Source organism: Cricetulus griseus, chromosome 6 (assembly GCF_003668045.3).
Source record: "Cricetulus griseus strain 17A/GY chromosome 6, alternate assembly CriGri-PICRH-1.0, whole genome shotgun sequence".
NCBI lineage: Eukaryota > Metazoa > Chordata > Mammalia > Rodentia > Cricetidae > Cricetulus > Cricetulus griseus.
In genome coordinates, this window is record NC_048599.1 from 131864278 (window position 1) to 131876501 (window position 12224).

Consider the following 12224-nt stretch of genomic DNA (forward strand, 5'->3'; position numbering starts at 1 on the left):
ATAACACTTGAACTCACAGCCTACATGATCAAATTAATCCCCAGCTGTCACTCTTACTCTTCCATAATCTGTATGCAGTGTCCTTTAGATGACAATAAATTTTAAAAAAATCAATTGTCAAGGAATACTGACATTTGACAAATGGTGACCATTTGGCTTTTGACATGTTTTATTACAGAATAAATGAAGAAAGTGAGAGATCTTAAGCAGAAGGAGAATGGTGGTTTGGGGAATGGAATGCTTGTATTCTATTGGCCAATTTAAAGACTTAATTGGTGCACATATTTTTTTGTTTTGAAACTGACTGTGTTATAGGCATGTCTAGCTTGGGGCCCTGGGATGCTTCTATCCCACAGTTGCTATGAATACAGCCCAACACAAAATTGTAAACATGCTTAAAATTCTACGAGGATATTTTAATTGGACTTTTTCTTTGAATTTTTCCCTTTCTTACCAAATAAATTTGTTGTGTGGCTCTTCAGATTGAATTTTGTAGATGATATTGTGTTACAGTGTCAAATGGTTGGATACATATGCAAGAATGGAGTCAGACTTGGCGGTTTTAGGATTTATCTTCCTCTAGTTCTCTGTGGATGAGATAGTATATAGGGAGAAAAATGTTCCCATCTTACAAGCATTGTGAGGTCTATCCAGCAGTATACTGACACTCTGGACAACTTGGCAGCATAAGAGTGTCACCAAAATTTTCCCCTTTTCTGTCTGAATGTCTGTCTACACAGTTCCATGCAACATTATTTGACTACATCATGTTATCAGAGTGAAGCCCATGATAAGCAACTGCTTTTTCTGCTTCTATTTTCTTTATTGACTGAACTCTTTGGCTTTATATGCATATCTAGTTCTGTGGGAAGTAGCTTTTGGGTTTTATTTTTTTCAGGAACCAAACTCCTTCTTACTATTTTAAAAATTGAAAAGAAATGATCTGCATGTTCCCATAAATGCAATCTCTTCAAGGAGACAGTCATTGTGACTTTATAATGTCATCGTAATGCTAAATAGTGCTCACATTGCATAGAACTAGGAGATGGCCTCTTGAGACTCATGTCTGGTAAAATGGAATGAAGTTGTGTATTATAAAGTGATCCTCCCATATTTTGTACATAATAAGAATAAAACTGGCTGAAATATAAGTGGAACCAAAAGCCATTTTAATGCTCTCTTACTTTAAACCACTACATAGCATTACATATTTGTAAAAAGAATCAAACATTGAATTTATTTTAATACATATTTTTCATTTAAATATATATTCTCAACACATTAAATATTGTTTGACTAGTGAAAGTATATATTTATATAATACTTCTTTAATTAAGACATATCTGGTATAGAAAGATGTCTGGAGAAGTAAATACATCATTAATCTTCCACATATGTTTTAGATTAGTTCTGGACCAATCTGTGGGTGATTTCATCAATCAAGGCTGTGCTGTGGCCCCAGATGATGGGCTACAGGCAAGATAACAAAATACCCCATCCTTAAACTGTGCTTTACCCTGAAATTATATCTGGGCCTTTGCTCTTCTTTTCTTTAATGTATTCTAAATATTTTATATTTTGTTTATGTATATATTCATGTTTATGAATTGTGGTTAAAAACAGTGTAAATTGTGTGTTAAATGATGTAACTATGCCCCATACACAATTTTCCATAATTTAAGGTTTAGCATGTCCTCACCAGGTGAGTGACAGTTCAACCTGAAAAGATGCTAAAACTCCAAAATCTACTAAACATAAGACATTGGACTTTATAGTGCTTTAGGGCTGGGCCAGAGCCCAGGGTCCTAGGTAATGCTGACTACATTGGTTTGAGTCTCTGCCTTGAGAATCTTTTGCTCTAAACAAATTAAAATCTAGATATAATGAATGAAACAACAACATTCTTTCCTTAGCATAGAACTAAACAATCTCCATAGCTTATGAGTCCTTCACCCAGAAACCAACTTCTTTGCAAAGTCCTGTCACTTTCTTAGGCTGTATTAACACCTCTGTGCCTGACACTGACATCAATATAAACCATCTTTGCACACTGATAGCTATGTCAATTATCCAAGTGTCTATATGTCTACGTAGATGTAACACCAAAACTTTTGGTAAGAAATGTTTTTTTTTTCATTTTTTCAACACTTTTAATCTCTGACACTGCTGCCTTCATTTTGATCCTGAAATCTATATAAAATTAAGTGGAGTGGGAAAATGCAAAAGAAATGTTTTTTCTGTTGTACCGTCAGATGTCTCTCCTTGCATGACTTTTAATCTTCAGGGTTGTCATACAGCCAGGATCTATCTTGTCTAACAGATAACCTTGTAGACTCAAGCCTGAAGACAGTCTTGAAATCTGTTAGTAACAAGCAGTTAGAGGCATGTATGAATCTAAGAACTGTGTTCCAGATGAACACAACCCTTCCTGTTAATAAAATTAGAATTTTAGTCTAATATACCTTTTCTTTCAGTAGGTGACAGCTAAGTTTACCTCGTTGGTCTTAATTCTCAGTGGCCTGATTTATTTTCTACTGGATTGAGAAAAGGAAATTCAAAAGTCATGAAGAATAAATGTTATTGGTATAAATGAATAAAGATGACAGCATATTCTTAACCCATACCCAAAGATGATCAGAATGGCTCCACAAAAAAATACAACCAGGAAAGGTATATTCAAAGAATTGGGTAATTTCAAAGTATTTAAATTCCCTCCACTCATCTCAATTATTGTCTTCTTTCTTCCCTCCCTTCTTTTTTCTCCCCTTTGTTTTCTCTCCCTCATTTCACACCTACCTTCTTCCTAAGTTCTTTCTTTCACCCAACAATAATTTGTTGGACACATTCCTCCATCTTACTTACTCTAATGGGTTCTTACAATGACATCTACATATGATCTCTTACCACAAATAACCCATACAATGACAAGGTGAATGAAGATAGGAAGTAAGATATCAGGTTATAATGTATTGATAGGCCATAATGTGAGTATAAAAAGAACAGACTAGTCAATTTAAGAAAGGATTTATAAAAAGCACCGTATTTGCATTCTTAAAGGTATAGAGCCTGCTGGAGGTAGATCAAAGTGGAGTTTGATTCCCATAAATAACATTAACAAAAAATGCAAGGATTTCATTTTTTATGTGAATGAGAAAAATGCATTATTTAAGATAATGTATATGAATATCACTAGAGTTACAGGTCACAGCAAACTTAAGCATTTCAGGGCCATGCCCTTTACATCATCCCAGGTTGGATGTTCTCTCTCAGCACAAAATTCAAGATGGTTGTGTTCAATTTAGAAGTTGCTGTCTGCACACTTTTTCCCCCTGAATTGCCTGATTAGTGTACCATAAAATCCTGTAGGAGAGCTATGAAGAACTCTCTCAGGATGGTTAGCCAGGATTCTATACTATCTGGATTTATAATTTATCTTCTTTGCTCATTTATATTTTCTTTTTCATGTATGAGAAATAATGCTGATTGTTTCCCTCATTTTTTGTTGCTGAAAATTACCTATTTTTATGCCCTTACTTTATATTTATGCTCTTACTTTATAATTCAATTATTTAAGATTATTTTAATATGCAAATTACCTCAGGTAACAGGAAGGTGTACGGGTTGGGGGCAGGGCTTGGCAGACCAAAGGAAGGAAGGAGGGGGGCCTAGGTTGGAGAAAGACTTGATAATGGGCAGCTTGAGTGAGGGGCAGAGTCACGCTGGCAAGGGGCAAGTGGGGTTCCCAGCCAGGCTGGACCCTTGAACCTCTGTACAATACAGTTTGTTATAAAACTCAGAATCTTCTAGCTGAAAAAAGAGATTATTTTAATATGTAAATTATATTTTTGCAATTTCACTAAAAACATTCAGAGATTTTTTTCTTCACAAAATAAAATACTTTTATTGACACGTTTTTATTAATAATTTCATTATGATACTTATCCACTCTAATTTTTGTGTACTAGGAAGAAATTTAATAACTTGTCCTCAGATCTTCTACACTTTTCATAGCAATGTAGTCAGCATGAATTAGTAGGTATATTTTCAGTTTGGCAGAACAGCAAATATAATTACTATAAAGTAAAAGCTGAAGAAGTAAAAGTTTATGCTTGTAGTATCAACACTCAAGACCTTGCTGGGATTTGCTCAATCATATTGATTTGGGTTTGCTAAAATTTCCCGAACTTGAAAAATGAATTCAAGGTCCCCACAGAAGCACTGTTGAGCTGAGTCAAGAAAGATGGCACTTAGCTGTGACCATATGAACCTACAGTACTCAGTGATATGAACAGTAAAAACAGTTTGTACATTGGGATACGCTTTTCCTTCCTCCCTTGCAAGTATATCCTCTGATCTACTTTGCTTACAAGACTGTGAGGACAATGTGGACAATGTGGAAAACTATTAAGTTTCCTTTCACATTTTTTTAAATATACAACTGAAAATAATTCTCAAGTGCTTCATGAGTATCTGCCCAATTATTTCAATCCAGTTGCGAAGATAAGAGGAAACAGGGAATAGTGACTACATAAATCTTCCTCAGCTAAAAGTTTAATTTTACACTGGCACCAAATAACACAAATCACTTCTGACTAGTGTCCTCCTTCCCCTATTGCCTAGCATGACTCCTGAAAAAATCTATCAGCAATATGAACACAAATAAGCAGGAAGAAGTGACAGAAGTGAAATACAAGGCAGTTTCCATACTACCAAGCGTCACTACCTTTTGCCTGGATACTTGGAGATTCTTCTGTTCAATAACAATTTTCATCTTCCTTGTATGGCTCTGGCCTTGGCTTCAGGATTCTGGAATAGCTTTTAATAATCTAATGAGGACATTCTAAATCCACCTCACAAACAAGTCCATAATCAAAAGTGTTTTCCTGGTTTCCTTAACCAGTGAAGCCTTCCAAGAATGTTCAGGCTACATTCCCAGCTCTCTTGATCTCTTTACCTCACAATCCCTGCTCAAAGTATTACATTTCCATAAGGCTTCTTGACAAATTAATTATAGTTAACTTGTTATAAGTCCTACATATTTCAATATTCCCAAAGCTTAGCAGTTTGTTTTGTATATCATGCTCAATAAACCATAATTAAGAGTATTTATTAATTCATTTTGTCGCACACATCATTATCTTCACATCAGTTAGCACAGTACTGTATGTACCTCGGGGCCTCCATAAGCATTTGTACGTTGATTTTCTTAAATGTGTCAAGATGAAACTTTACCAGTGGATGATGTGTAAGTTGTCTCTTGAATACATTTTATCATACCAATTCTTGTTTTATAAGTTCAGCTTACTTATAATAAATAACATTTGTCTACATTTTACACACTTAATTTTCAAATGCACCCAAAGAAACTTCACTGCAAATAAAGGATTGTTTTCCATTTTTGGCAACTTGAATGTAAAAGCTTAAGATGTAATTCTTGGATACTCTATCCTGATTTTCCATCCTACTTATATACAAATAGAACAAGAAAAAAATGGGGGACATATAATTGACAGCATTTAGAGATTTATACTAGATAAATGCACAAATTTTAAATCACAGTTTATTGCATGAAATACACAGAAGACCAGCAGAAAGATTCTGTGTTTAAGCCCCATGAGATCACTCACTTAAATATTGGTAAGAGCCGGGAGTTGGTGACGCATACCTTTAATCCCAGTACTTGGGAGGCAGAGGCAGGCAGATCTCTGTGACTTCAAGGCCAGCCTGGTCTCCAAGCAAGTACCAGGATAGGCTCCAAAGCTACGTAGAGAATCCCTGTATCGAAAAAAATATTGGTATGAATTTCTAATTCTAGCAAATTTCTAAATGGATTAAATCATAGCAGGAAAAAAACCTGACTTTGGTTTATTTACATGTTAATTACATGCCTGTATTCACTTACTGACTTCTGTTCATCATAAAGTGGTTTGAGAAATTTCCTACCATAGAAAGAGTCCTGGGAGTTTACAGGTTAGAACATCTAAGACTTAATTCCTAAAATTTTTCCATAAAGCCTATAGGAGTCAGCTCACTTGATAAAATAATTTTATTAATAAGATTTAGGGGAGGATCTCTTGAGTGAGTCAGGATTAAATGTTTTACTCCTGAAAATTTAGTCTGATTCTTAATGCAATAAAACCTAGCCTGCATGTAGAGTAATGGAAATAATAATACTGTAGACAAAGTGAAAACCAAGGGACAGCAGTTTGGTCTCCTGTGGAGAACTCAGCTGATGTAGAATCTCCTACTGCTTTTCTTTTCTTCTTCACATGTGGTAAGTCACCATGGGATGGCCATATCTGAAGGCTAGAGAAGTTGGAATAGAAATCAGCACCCCAGGTGTGATGTGGAGCCAAAGGTGCAACCAAGACTTTAAAGGTCACATCGTTCATTGCTTTTCTTATCCTCTGTCCCAAAAGTTGATTTCCCACTGAAAGGTATAGGGAATTTATTCTAAAAATATCTTCCCAGAAAGGGAGATTCCATTCTGTGACAAGGTATTATAGCTTTAGAAGTCAATGGATAGCCCATCCATAATCCTTTTCCCCAATGCAAGCCTAAATGTTTGTTAGTTTTCAAAGGTCCATTTCTATTTATTTGAAGGATATATGTATCACATCATCAGGCTCTCCAGACAGGACATTCTTCATTCCTTTGACTTTTCCTCAAAGGCTATATATTTCTCTAAATTTGTTTTTTCTTCTCTAAGTCTAGCCAAGGTTCTGCACTTTCTGCTATAATTAATACTGTTTCTAAGCAGTTGTGATAAGGGCAAGAATGCTGAGTCCAAATACCATAATAATGGGTGGTTCTGGAGAAGATAAGCTGAAATTGGGATTCTCTATGGATATATATTTAGATTGTGAACCATGACAATTGACTCAGAAAGGTTACCTGGTTTACAATAACTGTGGTCAAGAAAGAGCTGTATCCTCTATGCAATGTAAGATGTCCCAGGTGTCTTGTATATGATTGGCAAAAACCAATCAACAATTAATATATTGTCTGTAGCACTTTACCCAAGAATTTAATTTAACTAGTTGTGTTGGTATGAAAAATGCTGAAGCAATGGAAAAATACATTATCTCACATGGATTAACAAACTGATAGAGCAAAGTTGTATTCTGAGTTAATTATTTTCAGCAAGGTTCAATAACACAGACACACACACACACACACACACACACAGCTTCTGTTATTTTTTGGCAGAATTATACATATTCAATATTCTGAAAATTTTCTAAACATTCCAAGAGCACTACGATGTAGCTACTATTGTTTTGGTACAATAGTTGCTTTTGATTTTACTGCTATTATTGATAGCATAACTGATACTCTTTGTCTCTGACTTTTACAGTGTACTTAAGAATCTGTAGAATTAGCTTTTCTTTTTCACTGTGACACAACCATTCTGTTACAGAGAGCTTGGACCTACAGCATGTTCTTTCTTATATTCATCCGACTATAGACTGTAGCAAACTCAACTCATGCTGCAACCTGAACTGTTTGAATTCTGACTAATTTTCTTTTCTTTGATCCTGTGAAGCTCAGTTCTACCTCAGCACCTTCCTAAGAAAAAATACTGAGAAGTTTTCTCTCCCCATTAGACCCAATTATAACAAGCTCTAATTGTGTGTGTGTGTGTGTGTGTGTGTGTGTGTGTGTGTGTGTGTGTGTGTGTGTGTGTTGTATTTATATGTGCATGCATGCACATGGGTGTTTTCTGTGTTTACATAAATATGTATGCATGTGTGTTTTGTATGTTTGTATATGTACATGTATGTGCTATATATGTGTGTATACTGTGCTTGGGGAACTCTAGAAGAAAGAATGAATGATGAAATTCAATTATGAAATTGAAACAGTTCTCACCTGTTTATCTGACAATGTTTAGTAGGAGAATATCTTATCCATCTCCCTTCAACTTTAAAATACATTCATGTTGTAGTATTTTGATGTACTGTGTGTGTAGAAGTGAAGGAACAAGCTGTTACTGCTTAAGATCCCTATATTAGTCTACTCCTAAATTGCATCATAGTGAAAGACAGTGAGATTGTAGAGACAAGAGTGACTAGTTCCCTTAATTATTTCATTTCTAGTACAGAGGGGCAGCCTCCAATTGAGCTGCTGCAGAGTTCCAGGTTAGTGATTCTCCTGAGCAGAATACAGTTCAGCAATAAAGTGGACTCTGGGAAGGTCTGCTGCTGTGTTCAGCTGATCCATCACTCTCAGGCATTTCACTCTAATTTCCTGTTCCTTTTAGATGAGTATTTCCATAGTTAGGCATTTTCTTTCATCACATTTTTCAAGTCCTTTTCAATAACTTGGCATTGTGTTTGTAATTTAGCTGTGGATTTGACATTGTTCTTAACTGGCTCTTTAATTGTTTTGGCAATCAGTGCTTTTACTGTATGATTGATTTAGCCTTTTTATGGCTTTAGCCAGAGTTGATGTAGTTTAGGTACAAAAAGACTTTCTACAAAATGGACCTTGTCATTTTAATCATTCTGAGAACAGTTTTACTATCTGTCATTCACCTTTTGGTGAGTGACACCAAGGCTATTAAGCCTTATCTTGTGTTCAAATGGCTTTGCTCTTGCCTGCATGTTAGTCATTGGCAATGATGCTCCACCTGCTTTCTTTACTTTGGTTACCTATCTGCCTGTCATCTACCTACTTCTTCATAATCTTCCTAACTTCCCCTTTCTGATTGGAGTTTCCTGCACAAAGTTGTAATACCAAGAAGATATACATTTCCTGGTGACTTAAGAAAGTATACCCATCCTTCCCAATTGCTCTAGAAGGAAAGCAGTAAGTTTCTTACATTGAAAACATCATGTAGGCAAGTAGACTAATGTCCTCATTTTCCTATTTACTTGGCTCAGTCATATGCTGCTTTTGGACTCAAGAGCATATGATTGGAAATTTGTATGCCCCACTCCTTTGAAAGTAGTTCTATCTACCCTCATCTCTGTCATTCTCCAAACATCACTCTCAGAATGGCACAATTATGCTTCTACACTCAGATGCAGAGAGTTACGTTTGTCATTTGGGATCATGCACCAAGTAAGTGGCAGAGAGGGTATTCATTACTGCTTTCAAATACAACCTTGCTATATCAGCAGGTTTCAAGGCTCAAATATTCAGCCAGGTTGAACTGTAGACATGAGTGGAGTCTGGATTTCTGGGAAAGTAAGCCAAAGAAAAACTTTTCTATAATAATGTGCATAATTATATTATGAAATTATTAGACATTATAATGTTTTAGAAACCTTCATGACACAAAACAAGAGATATTCAAATTTGCCCCTCCTCACTCAGGCATATGGTCATTTATTGTCTGATAACACCAGAGGCTCCAGCAACTATGTGTTGAGTTTCCATGGAATAGATACCTTGATTGCCATTTTATGATTGGGTTTCTTGAGAAACAATTAATTGCTGTTGGTTACCAGTGTTACAGCCTTGCATTTAAGAGCTAAAATTGAGTTTTAAAATGTTTTTGGAGCATCCCTAATTCATATACAGTTTTATTAGGTTCTAAAATAGATTCTACAGTCCACTAATCTAAATTACAAATGACACAGCCTATAATAAAAATAGAAAGGATAACCAATGTATTGTTTGGTTTTTAGAGTTAATCACTATATAGGCACATCCTTTTATGACTCTTTATTAGCATAGTTGGATTCTGAGAAAACTCAGAATGTCACACTACCTGAACATACAGTCAAAAAATATATATGATATGTTAGATCTCAATAAATACATTTAATGATGTCATTATTACTACTGGCACTTTAAATAATTGCATTTTAAATATTTCAGGGGACTTTAATTTTCTCAATATAGAAGAAGGAAAGATAATTGAAAGTTAATGACTAATGAAAACTATACTTCCCTGAAAAATGTTTATAGCCATTGTTTGCCTCAATGGATATTTAGACAACTAACAGCAGCTCCAATGGCAACAGATAATTTAACAAGAGTTTACTGTGTATGCCTTACTTTGTGTCAGGCTCTAAAGGTAATAGATAAATGAGCTGCTTGCTGCTCCCTAGAGTGGAACATTTTGTTCTGACCAAACAAATTAAATGGATGAAAAAAATCCCATGTGGAAACCTGTGGAGGACTACATTGTTTGGACAGTTTAGTACCACCCAGAATTATTTAGTAGCAAATAGACAAAGAAGGCACCATGGGATAGAAGCTGAAAGATGCACAAGAATATGAAATGACAATGTGGAAACATTTTTAGGTGTTCTAAAAATCTGACTGAGACCATCTTACATCCATCAGAATACTAACTCTTTTGTTGAATCAAACAAAGACTGATGAGTGTATTCAAAGTAAAAATGATTATATTCATATTAGATTCAGATATTTGAAAGTATTTGGTGCCATAATAATCTTGATTTACAGCAATATGTCAGGGAATTATGAGCTTAGTTCTCAGGCTAGCAGAAGGAGATATGGCCACTGGGACCTGCTTTCCTCTTTGATTTTATTTTTTGTTATTTATGTTAAATAGAATCAGGTTACAAAGGTAAAAAGAAGTAGTTAAGGGGATGAAAAGTATTGCTTTCAACCCATTTTGGTCCTGCCTTTTGTTTCTGGATCACCATTTCCAAGGATAATACTAAAGGAACCACTAGGCCATACAGTCCATTCATATTTAGATAACGTGACACTGATTTGGATATCCTGCATGAGTCACTGAAACAGTCTAGCACCAGGCACCCAGAGGACCATGGGTCAGCTATTGATGACAACTGCTGCTGATGGCAACAACAACCAAAAGTAAAAAATGATATCTGTTGTGCACAATGTTATCTTGTGTGATTCTGTAAACATGCCATTGAGGTCATATATAGAGCTTATATCTTCATTTTCGGCATTGCATTCATCTTTGTGTATACATCTTTGTGTACTTACCTGAGGATGCTGAAACATTGTGCATAGGCCTGTGTGTGCTGATACATACCTTGACACCTGTCTGCATCTGCCTCCCTGACTGCCTGTGAGACAGTGAATTAATTAATTTTTCACCTGCCTATGACTCCTTATATTTTCTTTAAACTCTGAGCTTCCTGAGGCCCACACCCAGACCCTTCTGTGTTGTTGCCATCAGAGTTTAGAAATTACAAATACTTCAACTTGGTGTTCCAGACCTTGGGACTCTGGTTGAATTTTCCTTTCTTCCTTGTCTACATCTGCTTGGGAAATTGCTAACTATATTTAATTCCAAAGAATGAAGAATACAAACCTGTTACTTCCTCCTCTCACAACAACAAAAAGAAATGTCTAAAACACACCAAGAAACAAATGTTTCCAACTAAATGCTTTGCTGTCTGTGTCCATATTTGCAAGATCCAAGGAGGAAGGCAGAAGGAGCTTTTCCCTGCAGGAATAACTGGGAGATATTCCTTGATTGCAAGTCTCATGAAAGTGTCAAATGAATTATTTCAAAGACAGCCTATACAGTTAGCCAAATGAGATAAAATAAATAATATGTGCATTTTGATGTTCTTTAATAAGTAAATATACTTTCAGATATATAGGGATTCTCTGTATTCTAGAATCGATATCCTGTTTCTGATCCATCAGAGGCAAACAAATAAAAAGAAGCAAAAACAAAACTTCCTGTCAAATATGTTTACATTGCCCTCTTTGTTTTGAGGGATATTGAAGTCTTCTTAGCTTCCAGGTACTGTCCTACTTGTTTTGCTGGCAGGGCATAGGCTATAATGTTCTACTCTAAAGTTACCTTTTACTTGGCTTATGTTCTCTATAAGCTGTGCCACGCTATCCTTCAAACTGCTCCATTGTGTTTTTTCATGTGCCTGATATGTTTTCTTTCTGAGGAAACATGGTGCTCTCTGATCTTCTGGGGTCTTTGCCCTCAGCATGTTATCTGAAGCCCCATTTGGTGCACTTGTTGGTAGCTTTCCACCTCTTTCTACGATGACTGAAACTGTCTATCCCTTGCCCCTTACCCCTAGCACAGCTGCCTAGCACTTATGCATGTCAACTATTAGCGCTACAGGTTATTAGAATCTCAAGACATCTGTCTTATTTGTTTAATGCTCCCTGCTACTGAGTCCCAGAGAAAGGTATGAGCATCGGCAAATCAAAACACTGCAATTCAGTGGTATGCAAATGAGAAGTAATATATTACTGTGTGCTTATCAGTCATTTCTTAACATCATTCATTTCAAATATTG